This window comes from Panthera uncia, assembly GCF_023721935.1.
Source record: "Panthera uncia isolate 11264 chromosome B3 unlocalized genomic scaffold, Puncia_PCG_1.0 HiC_scaffold_1, whole genome shotgun sequence".
NCBI lineage: Eukaryota > Metazoa > Chordata > Mammalia > Carnivora > Felidae > Panthera > Panthera uncia.
The window spans coordinates 132,679,349-132,696,368 of NW_026057582.1; positions in this window are offsets into that span (position 1 = coordinate 132,679,349).

Below are 17,020 nucleotides of genomic sequence, written 5' to 3' on the forward strand. Positions count from 1 at the left end.
TTGAGCCATGCCAAAGACAATTTATGGCCAATCAGGAACCAAAGGATTCTTTTTTTTTTTTTTAAGTTTTTTTTTTTGGGGGGGTGGGGGCGGGGAGAGAGAGAAAGAGAGAAAGAGAATGAGCAGGGGAGGGGCAGAGAGAGGGAGAGAGAGAATCCCAAGCAGGCTCCGTGATGTCAGCGCATGGAGCCCGACACAGGGCTCGATCTCATGAAGCGTGAGATCGTAACCTGGGCCTAAATCAAGAGTTGGATGCTCAACTGACTGAGCCACCCAGGTTCCCCAGGAACCAAAGGATTCTTAAAAGTTGAAGGCAGAGAGAAAAGCAAGGAAGAATACAAGGGAGAGCCAGTCTATCAGGGGCAGCGTGCCCCACGGCTGCCCTGTCTCAGGGAAACTTCTGGTGCATTCTGCCAGTCTCGCCAGTTTCCCCTCCCCTCATCAAAGTTCAAGACTCTGTTCAGGTGCTGACAAGTTTCTAGCACGTTGTCCGTAGGCAATAGGCCAATCAAGGAGAGGACCCCAGTATAGCCTCTAAACACAGAATGCTTCTACCAATGGATGGAAGACCAATGGTGGCAGTGGGTGGCCCTGGTCAGCAGCCACCAGGTCTGGCCTGCTTCCACTGTTTCCTTCTTCTCTTACAGAAGAAGTCCCTCTCCTCATGCTGTGACGACTAAGATACGGACACTCTTTCTACTGATTAAGACACCTCGGGCTTTCTGCTGGCACTGGCCTCATCCTATGGATGACCCACTCTTCAGCAGCTCTGCACACTCAGACAGCTTCCTCTCAATCTCCCTTCTGGCCAGGCCACGACCTCCAGTCTCCCTCTGTATAACATGGCCAGTTCAAATTTGTCCCAGGCCTTTTGTTGTTGACCTAAGGTTATGTCATGGAGATGGCTTTGTGTTCTCTAGGAAGGGACTTCTTTCAAAGACTAAGAATCCATGAAGGGGCCTTAGTGATAAAGGTCCGTGACCCTCCCCCTCCTCCTGCTGAGAATCCTGCAGTCTGGCATCTGTGCCTGCCTATCCTCTCTTGGGGGTTTTGGCCCAGGCCTCCCTGGCTCTCCTAATTTTTAACAGATCCACCCTGTGAAGTACAGATAACAATGATATACAAAGGATTAAACGTCTAGGGAAAGACTTCTTCCTAAAGGTAACTGGATGGAGGTTGGGGGAGGAGCAGCGCAAGTGCTCCTGGGAAACCAGGAAGTGGAACAATGCTCAGGCAGCACCTGTTTCTTGCACCACACTTTGGAGGCAACAGGCAGGATGAGGCAGGTGATGTCGGCTGGAGAGCTAGTCTGCAGAGGAAAGCTTTGCCTGATTGTGTGGCCAGATCCCACTGAAGAGAGAGCCAGTGTTGGGAAAGTCAAGTTTTTTCAAAATGAGAAAGATCTTCATCGATGGGAAGTGAGACTTTCAGCTAATAATAAGATTCATCTGGCCTGACTCAGGAGGCTTGGAAGATGAATGAAAATACAAGTGCAGGACAAGATCTAGTTCCCTCTTTCTTGAAAGGAGTTAGATTCCTGGACAGAAGGAAATGTCTTTATGTGGGGGGAAGGTATAAAAGTTTATTAGGGGAGAATATATTATATATAATTTTTTAAAAATGTGAAACAGTTGTGTGATTTATTTTCCCTAATATATTAAGCAAGAATACTGATATAATCCCAGAGAAGACAGGGAGGCATATGTTAACTCTGGATGAGGAGGGCTCATGTACAAGCAAGCCCCAGAGAAGAGGAAGAAGGGAGACACCTGTTCATCTGCCATGATGGGCTAGGGAAACGGAAGAGGAAGGAGGAAGGGGAAGCAGGAAGTCAGACCTACATGTACTGACATCCTTGCTCCAGGTTGACAATTATGCAGCATCTTTTTTTTTTTTTTTTTTTTTTTTGAGGAAAAGAGAACACGAGCCGGGGAAGGGCAAAGGTGGAGGGGGACAGAGGATCCAGAGCTGGCTCTGCACTGACAGCTGCAAGCCCGATGCAGGGCTCAAACTCACAAACCTCGAGATCATGACCTGATCCAAAGTTGGATGCTCAAAGGACAGCGCCACTCGGGTGTCCCAATTATGCAGCATCTTATAAAACCCATGTCCAGGCAACCACTCTTCCCGGCTTCATTCACACTCAACCCTTGTTTTCCTTTCTACGTATTTAAGTCAATTTGTTTTTGAAATTTTATTGTGTGTGTTTTGTAATCCATTGCAAATCTCTATGGAATGAAGAGTGAATATGCATCAATTATGGGAGTCCATAAAATAACCAGTCCCAGGCTCAGTCCAGATAATTGTAAGGTTTCAACTTTAGGAAAACACCGAGGGCTTTGAGGACATTATTTTGGGAATTCAGCAAGTACAGTAGAACCCTAGATTTCTATTTTTTTTTCCATGAGAAATCGTGTGGCCTGTGTTAGGGGAACGCAGGCACAGACTTGGTGCCGAGAGTGGTGAATATTGTATGTAACTATAAAAGACAATTATATGGTCTTTATAGATGTTTGTAAGGAATTGGAACACACGCACACACACACACACATATGCCACATGTCAGTTTTCAGAGACTTGGAACACAAATTCATTTAGCACTAAAATGTGCTGAATGTAATTGTAACCTTTCTTTGATGATTCAGAAGCTATTTTAAGCTCCTTGTGCTTCTGGGTTATTACCATGAACATAAGTTATTATCGTGCAATTCTTCACAATCTAGGTTGTTCAGATTCTTCTGGTTATTTTGTCATGAATGAATGGGAGCCTTCTATAGTACTTTAATTACTATGCAGAGCTAGTAATGAATGTGTAGGTCATTGTAGGGTATGGTTGGGTCATCTTACAGGAAAACAATTAAACTTTTCCTAAAGTGGAAATATATGTGAAAACTTTGCTAGTTACACCTTTTGGGCGATTGATTTCCCTTATCAAACATACAAGAATTCCAAGAGGGAAGAGTTCATATTTACTTCAGGAGATAAGAAAACATTTTAGTGAGAAGGTTGCATTTGAGCTTGGCTTTGGGGGATTAATCAGTTAATTAATGGAGACCAGAGAGCATTCCAAGTAGAAGAAAAAGGGGCAGAGGTGGTTTGGTTTGAGTCCCTTATTACTCAAAGCTATGGTCTGTGGAGCAGAGGCATCGACATCACCTGGCCCTTAGTAGAAATGCAGTCCTGGACCCTCATTCCCGCCCTACCGAATCAGAATCTACATTTGGAGCAAGATCCTCCGAATGATGCCTAAACATATTAAGTTTAGGTATAGGATATCACACCTATTATTTGTAAATAAGGCTGAAAATGGTATCTAATTATGAAGGCCCTGAGACCATGACAAAAAATTTTGACTTTATTAGTTAGGTCATGCCAACCATTGACAGTTTGTAAGCGGATACTGAGGTATAGGCTAAACACCAATCAAGTAGGATCAATTCTGGTCTTCCTCTGGAGACAAGGTCTTAGAAATCCCCTGATGTGCCAGGTTCCTCCAACCCAAAGTCTTGGAGGAAGTGTGTTGGTGGCTAGGCTGGCAGGGCATCGCTGGGGGACTGGATCAGTGGAAATTTACCAACTGCTGATGTGCAAATAATACTTTCGGACCATTGCTCTGACTTCTGTGCTTTGGATGAATATTACTGAGGTGACATAGAACACAAAGGAGAATAATTAAAAGCCTCTGTGACAGTCTAAGTAAGAGACTTAACCCTCTAGTTTGAGACACTACAGAGAGAATGCAAATGAGGATAAAGACAGTTGAGAAATTATAGAGGTAAACCAACAGAACCTTGTTCATCCAACAAAGTTTGATTTCCTCCCCATTATTTGCCAGGCGTTTTGCTAGAGCTTGGGGCATCAAGAGGAAGCATGTCCTTCTTATAAAGTAACTCAAAGCTAGGGATGGAGATAAGCATACAACAGTTTCAAGGGCCAAGTTGATGTTAAGCCCAGGAATTTTCTATCCCATCTGAGTAAGCCCATGGAAGCAGAGGAAGGGAGGGTTGGAAGAGCATGGCCAATTTGGGAAAAAAAAAAAAAAGTTGTTTCACATCACTGGACATAAGCTTTCTAAGGGGACCACAAGAAGACAAGGCTGCCAGGATAGGCCAGAGCAAGGTCCAAAGGGCCTTTCCAGGTAGCATTAGGGAAATTGTACTTTATCTCATAGGCCCTAGAAAAATGTCAAAATGATTCTACACAGAGAGCACTAGAGGCAGAAAAGGATTTTCAATAAATAACTTGGCCAAAAATGAAGATGGTGAATCAAAGTGGAGTGATACAAGAGAAATTCGAGAAAGGATCAGTGAACTGTGTAGAAACCAGGGAGAAACTGAGTTGGCTAAGAGCTGGATGCGGGGGGAGGGGTGCCTGGATGGCTCAGGTGGTTGAGCATCTGACTTCAGCTCAGGTCATGATCTCAGGGTTCATGAGTTCAAGCCCCACATCTCTGCTGTCAGTACAAAACCTGGTTCAGATCCTCTGTCCCCCTCTCTCTCTGCCCCTTCCCTGTTCGGTGCACACCCAAAGAGCTGGGTGGGGGAAAAAGCCCATTGTCTTGGCAATTACAAGGTTAGTGGTATCCTTTGAGAAAATGGAAGAGCAGGTACCCAATAAACAGCTGAGGTATGTGAAGGAGGTGAGGGAATAGAGGCCACCTATGTGCGCAGGATTTGCAGCCAACAGAATATGGAGCCCCATAAAGAGAGATCACAGATGTAGGTTTGATTTTTATCTACCAAATTCTCTCTTGCAGAAACAGAGGATATTGCCTTACATTTTTTCTAGGATAGCGCTGTGCATGTATCTCATAGTTGCCCAAGGAATGACAATCTGCATAAACGGATGAATAAAACATTTGGGTCACTTTGCTTGACCTTGGAGTATCTTAATCCTTCAATTCAACCTTTCAATTCAACCCTTTTTCATTCAGACCACTGGGTCTTGGTAATGAATGGAGCTCAGTCAATCTGACCAACGTTGTTTTCCTTTCTTCTCTTGTCACTATTGTCTGATTACGCTAAAAATGAGTAGGTGTGAACCTTCCCCTCAAAACATACATAATTAGTTCAACTGGGCTACAGCTTTAAAAGCATCTGAAAGGCTATTTATCTCTGAATGCATACAGAAAGAGAATGAGGGCCTGTTGGCATTAAGTGGCAGAATCATAAAAGTGTGTGTAAATACAGTCAATCCATCGTTTTTTATTGAAAAAGGAAGAAAACCAACATGTATGGAGGATGTGCCAAGTTTTGGTTACTGGGCTAGTGACCTTCATTTCATCCCCGCGACAGACCCATGAAGTAGCTCTATTTTCACTCTCAGGCAAACACAGAAGGACAGGGCTGGCTCAGGTTAGCTGCTTAACATTCCTGGGCCCTGAGCCACAGGATTCAGACTCAGGGCCGCCTGACTCCACCGGCTGTGACTTCACTCTGTCACCATGAGGAAGTCGAATTTAGGAATTCTTTTAGTTATGATAGGAACTAACATTTCCCGTAAGAGGAAGAGGAAAAGGAAAAATGAAAAGGGAAGAAATGCAGGAAGCCAGGACTCTGAGGGTCTCTGGTGGAGGTCTTTGAGTGGGTTTTGGATTTGCCATGTGGTAGGGGGCTACCCCAGAGTGTTCCTTCAGAAGAGCCTACAGACATGGGGAAAGCTAAAAGCTTTAAAAAAAAAAAAAAAAAAAAGAGTGGTCTTGTTAGACAGGACTTGGGTATTGTATTGGGTGTTGCGGACACTTTTGTAAGACACCAATGGCAGGTTTTGGCCAATGATTGGACTTGCAAAGAATGCAAACTCTAGGTTAGTGATTTGTCATGACCAGTTCACGGTTGGTCATATGACTATGAACTCAGGGATCTATATCTTCAGAAGCCTATTGGCTTCCTCTGAACTCCTCTTCTGCCCTCTGTGATAACAGCCAATGGTGACCATTTACTGAGTGGTTAGTGATGAGGTTTGGGGGTGATAGTGGGGTTCGTGGGGTCTGGAGCTGACCGCCAAGAAAGAATTCTTGAAGATCTCTTTGGTGCAAAAAGGTGATTTTATTAAAGCACAGGGGACAGGACTCTTGGGCAGGGAGAGCTGCCTGGGGATCTCCAGGAGAGACTGGTTATATACTATGGAGTTGGAGGTAAAGTCCAGGGGAAGTTTCTAGTGAGATTTTCATATGCTAAAGAAGACCCACAAGATTCCGGAGGCCTAGCTATTGTCATGGTAAGGTTGTTTTTCCCTCTAGCGAAGCATTAGCATTAAGACAGTAGGTAGTTCCTGGAGAAATGTTTTGCTCTGCCGGCCTCAAGTAGTTGCCAGTGGGCTACAGGTTATAAGGAAATTTAGTTCTATCTGCCATTTCCTTCTGCCTTAGTTTCCCACATGACTATGGAGGGGTGATGGGGACTTAGGTCCTGCAGGACTAGGATCTCTATCAAGTTAACCATTTGGTTTTCCCTTTCCTTTGTTCTTGGGCAGCCAGAAGTGCCTGAGGATTATCACACATATCCCACCTGGGGGTCGGGGGTGGGGAGAGATGTTTGAGGCCTGTCAGCTTGCCTTAGGCTCCCTCATCTGTTAGGTCACTATGGCCAGATCGAGCTGACTGCTTCACATTCATGGGATTTTCATTTGTTCCTTACGACCATCATGTGAGGTGGGTTGTTTCATTCCCACTTGTACCTGTGGACATTGGAGCTTGGAGAAGTGAGAAAATTTGCTTAAGGTCACATCTTTAAAGGCAAAACCATGATTCGTACTCAGGTCTGTGTTAATCTTCAGGTTACGTTCTCAGAGCCACTATGCCACGCTGCCTTTTATAAATCTAGTTTTTTCTGTTTATTTCAGTGACTTTCTCACTTGACTGTGAGCCACCTGAGGGCAGAAGTGAATCTCCTCTCTGGGCACCTGAAGCCTGGGATGGTGCCCAACACTAAGCAGACACACAAGAGACTTCGGAAGGAAAGAATGGGTGGACAGAGGGAAGAAGAGAGGGAGGGTTATTATTAATATTTCATGTCTGTCCTGGTCTTTTGTGTGTATATATATATATATATATATATAAACTTAAATTTTTCTATATACTTAATGTGAGTATATCATAATATACATACTGTTTCTTTTTCACTTGTAGCAATAGTGAGCTTCTTTCTATGTTACTAAGTATTCTTCTAAAACTTATTTTGACATTAAAAAATAAATAAAATGTGTTCCCTCTCTCCCTCTTTTCCCACCAGAGAAATAAGCTGCATATCGGGAAAGTATTGAAATGCATTATCTCAAGATTCTCTGGTGGGCCATAAAAGCTTCTGAAACTCTATTCAAAAATTAATTTCACACACAAAAAATTAGCCATCCTAGAGGAAGGACTAAAGATATTAAAGGCAAAGATGGGTAAGATTATTTCCAAGTTTAACTATCTCCTCCCAGAACCACAGCATCTCATGAAATGTGCAGAAAGTCAGTGTGCTACAGCACAAGGGGAAACTCTCCAGCACTTCCTAAAGAACATTGGCATTCCAGATTTTTATGTTTTAAAAGGAAAAAGTAGGTGACCACAAAGATACTGTGTGTTTAGACAGGAACATATCTGGTTAGTGTTCACTACAGGTAACTTGTTGGTTGGATTTGGTAGGTTAATCTCTCTTAACCTTGTTTTCAACAACTCAACATTTTTCCATCAAAGCTTAGAGAAGGGCCAGGAATGAAATTTAGAGACTTGGAGCCTTAGAAAATCCCTGGCGTGTGCTGTGTTTGGAGAATCCGGGGAGACTCTTACGGATCTTGCCTAGATCTGGGCACTTTGCTCCTACGGTTCTGAACCAGCCTAAAGCCTCGCTGCCAATGCTAGAGATGTGACTTGTGTAAAACCACAGGGGGGAGGCGGGCCCTGTTGAGAGGGTCAATGGCTTATTCCTATTTGCCCCGTGTGGGTCCTGCCCATCCTTCCTCCTCTCGGGTCTTTCCTTCCTAAGCAACTGAACTTATTCTCGTGCTTTCTTGCAGGAGCCTGTGGCCGTTGCACCTCCACGAGAGCTTTGGCACTTTTTGGCTCAGTTGTCAGTTCTGTCTGAGGCGAGGTGTGAGAAGAACGCGTTTCTACCTGATGGTACAGTAGGTGCAAAAACAGATATCAAAAGCCCCGTGACTAGCCCTAAGTCCACAGGGCTTCTACAGACTTCTCTGTAAGCCTTCGGTCCTGGGGTCCCAGAGATCCCATAATGTACAAGCATAATCTTTCTGCATCTCACATTGGTTACCTGTAAAACAAAGACAAAAATACACCTGTAGAAGAGCTGGGAGAATTGTGTCAGAAAATACATGTAAAAGGAATAACATAATACCAGTCAATGTAACTAAATTCTTATTCATTTAACCAACGACTACGTACGTACTGAGCACTGACTCGGGGCCAGCGCGCTGAGGTTCCAATGGCGAGACTTTTTTTCAAGGAGATTATATTCTACTAAAGTGTTAGTGAATTTTTTTGGTTACTATTATTATATATGCGTCCTCTATTGCTATGTAACAAATTACGCCAAAGCGTAGAGGCGTAAAAGAGCAGACCTTTATTTCCTTTAGTTTTTATGGGCCAGGAATTGAGGGGCAGTTTAGACAGGGGCTCTGGCTCAGGGCCACTCAGGATACGGGCTGCAGCTGCAGTCATCTGCAAGCTTGACTGGGGCTGTTGGATTCACCTCCAAGATGGGGCACTCGCGTGGCTATCGGTGGGAAGCCTTCGTTCCCCACATGCGGGCCTCTCCATAGAGTTGCCTGAGTGTCTGCACAAGACAGCTGGCTTCCCACAGAGTGAGCAATCCAAGAAAGAAAGGAAAGGGGCGCCTGGGTGCCTCAGTGGGTTGGGTGTCTGACTTCAGCTCAGGTCCTGATCTCACAGTTTGTGAGTTCCAGCCCCGGCTCGGGCTCTGCTTTGACACCTTGGAGCCCGGAGCCTGCTTCGGGTTCTGTGTGTCCCCCTCTCTCTCTGCTCTTTCCCTGCTTGTGCTCTGTGTGTGTGTGTCTCTCTCTCTCTCAAAAATAAATAAACGTAAAACAGACAAAAAATTTTAAAATTAAAAAACAAGTAAGCAAGGGTAAACCTGTTATATCTTCTATGACCTATTTTCAGGTGCCACATCCTACCACTTCTACAATCTTCTATCTGTTAGCAGTGAGTCAAGAAGTCTAGCCCAAAAGGAAGCTAAATAATTAGCCCCACCTTTTGGAAGGAGGAATTTGAACTTGTGGACATATATGGTTTTCATTTTTTATTTATTTTTGAGAGAAAGAAGGCAGGGGAGAGGCAGAGAGAGAGGGAAACAGAGGATTCAGAGCAGGCTCTGAGCTGACAGCAGAGAGCCTGATGTGGGGCTCTCACTAATGGTGAGATCGTGACCTGAGCCAAAGTCGGACACTTAACTGACTGAGCCACCCAGGCACCCCACGGACACGTTATAAGACCGCCACATAAAGTACAACAGAGAGATCAGAGCAGAGTCGAGACATCGGTGGAGGCCAGACTCAGAAGCATCATGCAGGGCTTGCTGGAGAGTGAGTGAGTCCCAGCTGGAGGCAGCAGGGATGGTCCTGCTACTTTTGCGGAAATTAATATGTGAATATCAACTCTGTGAACAGGACACATTGAGATCATGGAAAGGGCTAGTTTGAGTACCCTCTGCTGTCTATGGTCCCCCCAAAACTAAAGACCAGTTTTCTAGAATGTTCTTGGTTTCCCTTCCATTTCTGCTTCTTTCAAGATCTTTCATACCTTGTACTTTCTGAAGTACGGGGAACTGAACTTGAGATTCTTTCCCTTTTTAATCTATAAAGGAACTTCTTCAAGTTCAAAAACTTAATATTCACACATACAGAAGTAAGCACAAAATTTCTGATTTTCCCAGAAATGGTTGAGCATCTTTGGTGCTCAAGTCCTTTCTCTTATGCCACAATTCTCTCTCAGAGCTGATACAAATATGCTCACTTGAACAAAAGAAATGAAATCAATTTTGACTTGCTTTGGTTATTCCTTCTAGGAGAACCCTGTATATCTAAAAGGGCTGGGGTCCTTGAACAGAGAGAGAAAATGCCCATACATCACTCAAAAACACCAGAGATAACTTAAAATGCAGGACATCAGTAGTTACTCATTGGTGTGTTTGATTTATATGCATGTTTCGTCTTAGTAACCACCATATTGGGAGAGTAGGCACCTTAAATCTGTTGGTTTGTAGATAAAGCAAATAAAACTCATCTGTTTCTCATGTGACTGTGTTTTAAGAGTAACTGGGAACTGGGGCAAGATTTCCATTGGCAAAGCATTTTAGAAGCCACGTTGGGCCCTTTGTGGGTTTTCGTGTCATGTTTGTCACTGTAGACTGTCACTCTATTGCTAATGATCTCTGGTTAGGTCAATACCCTCAAGGAAAAAAAAGCATAAAACACTGTCCCCTTGTTTCTTCTGTTCCCTTCCCTTTCCACAAGGTGGGTGTTTACTTGACCTCATTTCCACTGGCAAAATAAAGAGGAAAATTTGCATCTAATGTAGTAGCTCCATGTTTTCCCTGCTCAGAAATTGCAATGTGGTTCCACTGCTCTTAGAAGAAAATTTTACACTTTGGCCCATTAGGCTCTACGTGGCCCGGTCCTGTCTTGCTCTCCGGCTACACAGTGCACCACCCTTCCCTTTGCTCTTTCCATGTCAGTCACATTGCCTTTCTCTTAGTCCCTCACGGTCCCCGTCATCTTTCCCGCCATAGGACTTTTGCACATGCTGGTTATGCTCTCCCCTCTGTCCGTAATGGTCTTCAAACCTCGGCTCCAGACGCATCAGGGAGATCTTCCCAACCTTCCTGATGAGGGCAAATCCCCCAATTATGGTGGCTCTCCAAGTGCCACGTAACTCTTCTCTTCAGTCCGTGTGTTTGTCGCTCTTCTAACACGTGGGGTTCTTGTTTGTTTGTTTGCTTTTGCTGTTGTTGTTTCTACAGTTCATGCCCATTCCTCTTTCTCGGTAGATGGAAGTTAAAGTCCGTATCTGTGTTTAATCAGCCCGGCACCAAAGTACTGAGCACTGTGTCTGGAACTTCATAGGTGTTTAATCAACATTTATTGAGTCAATGTGTGAAGGCACCACGGTTTGCCCTATACCACTGCCATTTTCTAGCTGCGTGAACTTGGGCATTTCTAGCTTTAGGTTTGTCCTCTTCAAACGGAGTTCATAATATATACCAGCCTCATGAGATGGTCATGAAGATTAAGTGAAATAATTAATGTAAAAATGCTGCACACGGGGCCTGGCATGTAGCAGATAATAAGCAGTGGATGTTTGTGTTCATCTTCAACCACCACCTATCCACTCAAACACACACACACACACACACACACACACACCCCAACTGGATTTCTTATCCTTGAAAGTCATTATGGAGTATGGTATAGGGAAAGCATAAAGATGGCATCTGCCAGTCTCCGTCCCTGGAGAGTGTCCCAGCAGGCTTCTAGAGATGCATGTTAGATTAGATGCCTGCCCTTGGGGCCGAGGTCCTAACAGAAGCAACCACCTCCTTCACTTTTTGTTTGGAGCATTGAATTTTGTGGCTGCCCCACCCCCCTGCCCCAGAAGATACGTCTTGATTTCCTCACTCTGAAGGCTGAAGGCCAGGAGAGCTTGTGTTCCTGACTGTAATCATCTGTGTTGCCCAAAAAGGAGTTCACACACCCCAGTTTTTGCAACTCCCACCAGAAGACACCTCTGTATCACTTTGCTCCTGTGGCCATTGGGGCTTATGATTGCAGGTCCCCCAGGACTGTAACCAATTGAGAAAGAATTCTTAAACAGCTACCACCCCCAGGGCACAGCAATAAGCTATAGACCCAGGAGCTCACATTTCTGTAGTGGAGGCCTATTACCTAGTCATCATGACTGTGGCCTAAGGGGCAGGTTTCTAATTAAACATGTATTTAGGAGCTGACTATAATCCTTTCTAGAGACCTGGAGGGCAGGTGCTATCTTTGCGCCCACCCTCTGCCACATTCCAGAGAACCAGTATCTCCCGGAGGGAAGATTTACCCATGCCTGGTGTCCTGCTTTTTATGTCTGGTGCCCCAGTTTTTATGGTCGCTGCCTAGGGAACACCTCTAGATCACCTGGCTCTGGCGGTTAGTGGGGCTTATGATGGAGGTTCCATGGAACTGTATATATTTGTATACTTTTGAAAGCTGATGCCTGAGGGTCTGGCTTCCAGTCAGCCTGAATCTAGGTGCTGAGGTTCTCCCCTTTGGGACACTGACAGGTCTTGGCACATCCTTAACTAATGGGAACTATTAGAATATAAAAGGCTACTTGGACAAGCACCAAGATTTGAGAGACAACCAAGAGCCAGGACAGGATTGAACAATAAGCTTCACCCCCTACACGAAGCCACTCCTATAAGACTTGGAGAGATGGTTGTATAGAAACAAACAGAAAGGAGCACCTGGGTGGCTCAGTGGGTTAAGTGTCCGACTCTTGATTTCGGGTCAGGTCATGATCTGACTGTTAGTGAGTTCAAGTCCTGTGTCAGGCTCTTTGCTGGTAGCGTGGAGCCTGCTTGGGATTGTCTGTCACCCTCTCTGTCTGCCCCTCCCCAACTCACGTGCTCGCTCTCTCTCTCTCAAAAATAAATAAATGCACTTAAAAAAAAGAAAAGAAACAAACAGTGAATGAAGCAAAATGAAGAAACAGGAATATGTTGCAAATGAAAGAACAAGATGAAATCTCAGGAAAAAAACCTTAATAAAATGGAGATAAGTAACTTATCTGATAAAAAAAAAAATATTCCAAGTCATGGCCATACAGATGCTCAGTGAAGTGGGGAGAAGAATAGGTAAACACAGGGAAAACTTCAACAGAGAGACAGAAAATATAATAATTAACATAATTAACATTGTTGAAATGTCTGTATTTCCTAAAGTAATATACAGAATCCATGCAATCCCTACCGAATTTCCAGTGGCATTTTTCACAGAAATAGAGCAAACAATCTTAATACTTGTATGGAACCACAGAAGACCCCAAACAGCCAAAGCAATCTTGAGAAAGGTAAACAAAGCTGGAGGCCTCACATTCCCTGATTTCAAATTATATTACAAAGCTGTAATAATTGAAACAGTTATGGTATTGGCATAAAAACAGACACATAGATCAATAGGACAGAACAGAGAGTTCAGACATAAGCCCACATATATGCAGCCAACTAATTTCCAACAAAAAAGCCAAGAATATACCCTATCGAAAGGACAGTGTCTTCAATAAATGGTGTCAGAATACTTTAGACAGCCACAAGCAAAAGAATGAAACTGGATTACACCATATACAAAATTAACTCCAAATTATTATTAAAGACTTGTATGTAACACCAAAAACTATAAAACTCCTAAAAGAAAACGTAGGTGGTAAGCTCCTTGACATAGGTCTTGTTGATGATATTTTGTTCTGATGACAAAAACAAAAGTAGCGAGATAAAAATAAACAAGTGGGACTATATCAAACTAAGGACCTTCTGCACAGCAAAGGAAACCATCAGCAAAATGAAAGGCAACACACTGAATGGCAGTGCAAATATTTGCAATATTTGCAAATCATGTATCTGATCAGGGGCTAGTATCAAAACCATATATAGAACTACTACAACTCAATAACAATAAAACAAGCAATCTGATATAAAAATGGGCAGAAGATCTGAATAGACATCTTTTCAAAGAGGGCATATAGATATCCAACAGGTACATGAAAAGATGCTCATCACTCATCATCAGGGAAATGCAAATCAAAACCACAATGAAATATCATTTCACACCTGTTAGAATGGCCACCATCAAAACGATAAGAAAGAACACGTGTTGGGAAGGTTGTGGAGAAAAGGGAACCCATGTGCTCTGTTGGTGGGAATTCAAATTGTTCAGCCACTATGGAAAGGGTATGGGGGCTCCTCTAAACATTAAAAGGAGAACTCCCATATGATCCAGCAATCTCTCTTCTGGGTATGTTTACCCAAAGAAAATTAAAATATTAATTTGAAAAGATACATGTACCCCTATGTTTATTGCAGCATTATTTACAATAGCCAAGATATGGAAACAACCTAAGTGTCCACTGACAGATGAAGAGATAAAGAAACTTGTATATATACACAATAGAATATCATTCAGCCACAAAAAAAGGATGCAATCTTGCCACTTGCAACAACATGGATGGACCTCAAGGGCACTATACTAAGTGCAATAAGTCAGATAGGGAAAGAAAAGTAGTGTATGATTTCTATTATATGATTTCTACCTGTCAGAGCTTCCTCCCTCATTTTCCCCTGACACCCTCTCTTTTCTCATAGGTATGCCTGAACCAAGAAAGTAATATGAACATTTCTTCCAAACAACTGAATTTGGGTCTGTCACAGACAGGACTGTGTTCCATTGCTTCAGTTATTGAGTTGGTTGGAATCTAAAAAACCAAAACCAAAACCAAAAAATACTCCCAAGCTCATAGATACAGAGAACAGATTGTTGGTTGCCAGAGTTGGGGCTGGGGTTGGGAAAAATGGGTGAATTTTTTTTTATGAGTTTGAATCAATTGGATAATAATCATGAAAAAAGATTAAGAGAGTTGCCATTAATTCTCACAGACTCCCTATCAGCAATGTGTCTGGCAGGTGAAATTTTCCTATGGGCTTTGTTCCCACCATTGATTGGAAACCAATTCAGTTGAACTAAGAAGCCTAGCACGTTTTTGGTCATCATATTGTGTTACCAATGCTATGAAATAACATGCAATGTTAGAAAAACAAGCTCAGCAAAAGGAAGTTCTTCCTAACCTCTTTGTTTCTTCTGGATTTAAATTAGTCCTGGGGGAAATGTGAACAGAAGAAGCAAAAATGTTATCTTTCCATTTTATAAATACATACAATCCAAAATCTCCTTAATTTGGAATTCATTTGGTTGGGACCTCTGGGAAATGGTGTAAAACATGTCTTAATCTCTCTTTCTTTCTTTCTTTCTTTCTTTCTTTCTTTCTTTCTTAAATTTTTTAAAGTTTATTTTTGAGAGAGGGAGAGTGAGAGAGCACAGGCAGGGGAGAAGGGCAGAGAGAAGGAGGGACAGAATCCTAAGCAGGCTCCATACCATCAGCACAGAGCCCAACACGGGGCCCAAACTCACAAACCTTGAGATAATGATCTGAGCTGAACTCAAGAGTCAGACATTTAACTAACCATGCCACCCAGGCACCCCTTAATCTCTATTTCTTATACAACAAGTTGCAGCTATTAATGAGTACGTAACACCAGGGTGTAAGACAAAAAAAAGTCGATATGATTTTTAATAGAGTCTAGACTCATGCTTTCCCATTTTATAGATGAGGAAATGGAAAAATAGAAGGGCTTACTTTCTTGCCTAATGTTGGTGGTTACCTAAAGCCCATTTTTCATTTTAGCAATGAGGACATCACCTTCCTAAGCCCGAAATTCACTCATAAGTACTGAATGTAAGGAGCAATAACCTCTTTGTTTGTTTGTTTTTTAGTCCTGGGTGCCTTTTTCTACCTGTCAGAGCTTCCTCCCTCATTTTCCCCTGACACCCTCTCTTTTCTCATAGGTATGCCTGAACCAGGAAAGTAATATGAACATTTCTTCCAAACAACTGAATTTGGGTCTGTCACAGACAGGACTGTGTTCCATTGCTTCCTTGACTTTCACACTCACAGAAGCCCGGCCCCAGCAGAGGGGAGAGAAAAGATGGCATCTCCATGGATGGACTATGTCCAGAAGCTCCTATCAGATAAGCTGCATCCTGGGTTTGGGGACAGGAGAGGAGCCTCAAATTCACCCACTGGTAGAGGGTGTTGACCTACCCTATACATTTAAACAAGCCTAACCCATTCACATACCATGTGACTTGAGACCAGTATAGATAGGCTATAGGCATTTCAGCTTTCATGAACACTACCCAGAACTCACTTCACTCCCATTCAGATTCTTGATTTTTGTCTACTGTTTTTGGTGTCTATACCTCCCCTTTGGATTTACCAACTGAGTTTGGTATCTTCAGCATGGTTCTCAGCCCTCATGATGATATTGATGCTAGAATAATAATTCATATTCATCACATACCTACCTTGTGCCAGATACAATATATATGCCTTGCAATCCTTATAATAACCTTTTATTATACTCAGTTTACAGACAAGGAAATTGGAGGTCATAGATATGAAACGACTCTTAAGGCCACATAATTTATGAAGGACAGAGTTGAAATTTACACCCAGGCCTTTCTGACACCCAAGTTTGCTCTTTCTACATCACAGTGTTTCTCTCCAGGCTTTAACTTAGGCACATCTTCTGTCTTTTTCTGTTCTTGGTTTCTTTGAGAGGCTCCCTCTCTCAGAAGCCAAACCCTGGATGCTGCGGCCTTAATTTGGACCATCCCAGTCCCTAGGACAACGGATTGTAGTTTCTTCAGTACTGCCAAGCACAGGAAACACCGTCTCACTACTGAGTTTCAGTTCTTTCATATCTGCTAATTATGGGCAGATCAGAGAATGAGGAGGGAGGTGGGAAGGAGGAGGCATTTGGGAAAGTCATGTAGCAGGACTGTGGGGCATGGGGGAAGAGAGAAAGATGGGAGATGACAGAAGAAACCTGTGTGGAGACAGAATGACATTCAGTAGCCAATCAAAGATTCTTTTATGGCACGATAACCCAGTAAACTTCAGGACCCATTTATAATGGGAACTCATCCAAGGGTACATTTATTTCATCATTGTCCCTCCTCTGTCCCACCCCCACGGGGCCCTTGGGTATCCTTAGCACTACAAATGTACGATCTTATTTCATAATTGACTGGTCCCAGAAGGCCTGAAAGCTAGCAAATGAGCCAGCTCACTGGAAGAGGGACAAAGACTAAGAAGTTTGTGGTTACTTTAGTGCCTCTACTGAATGGGCTGACCAAGGCACTGGAGACTTAGGGTGATGGCACTTAAAGCAATAAACCACAT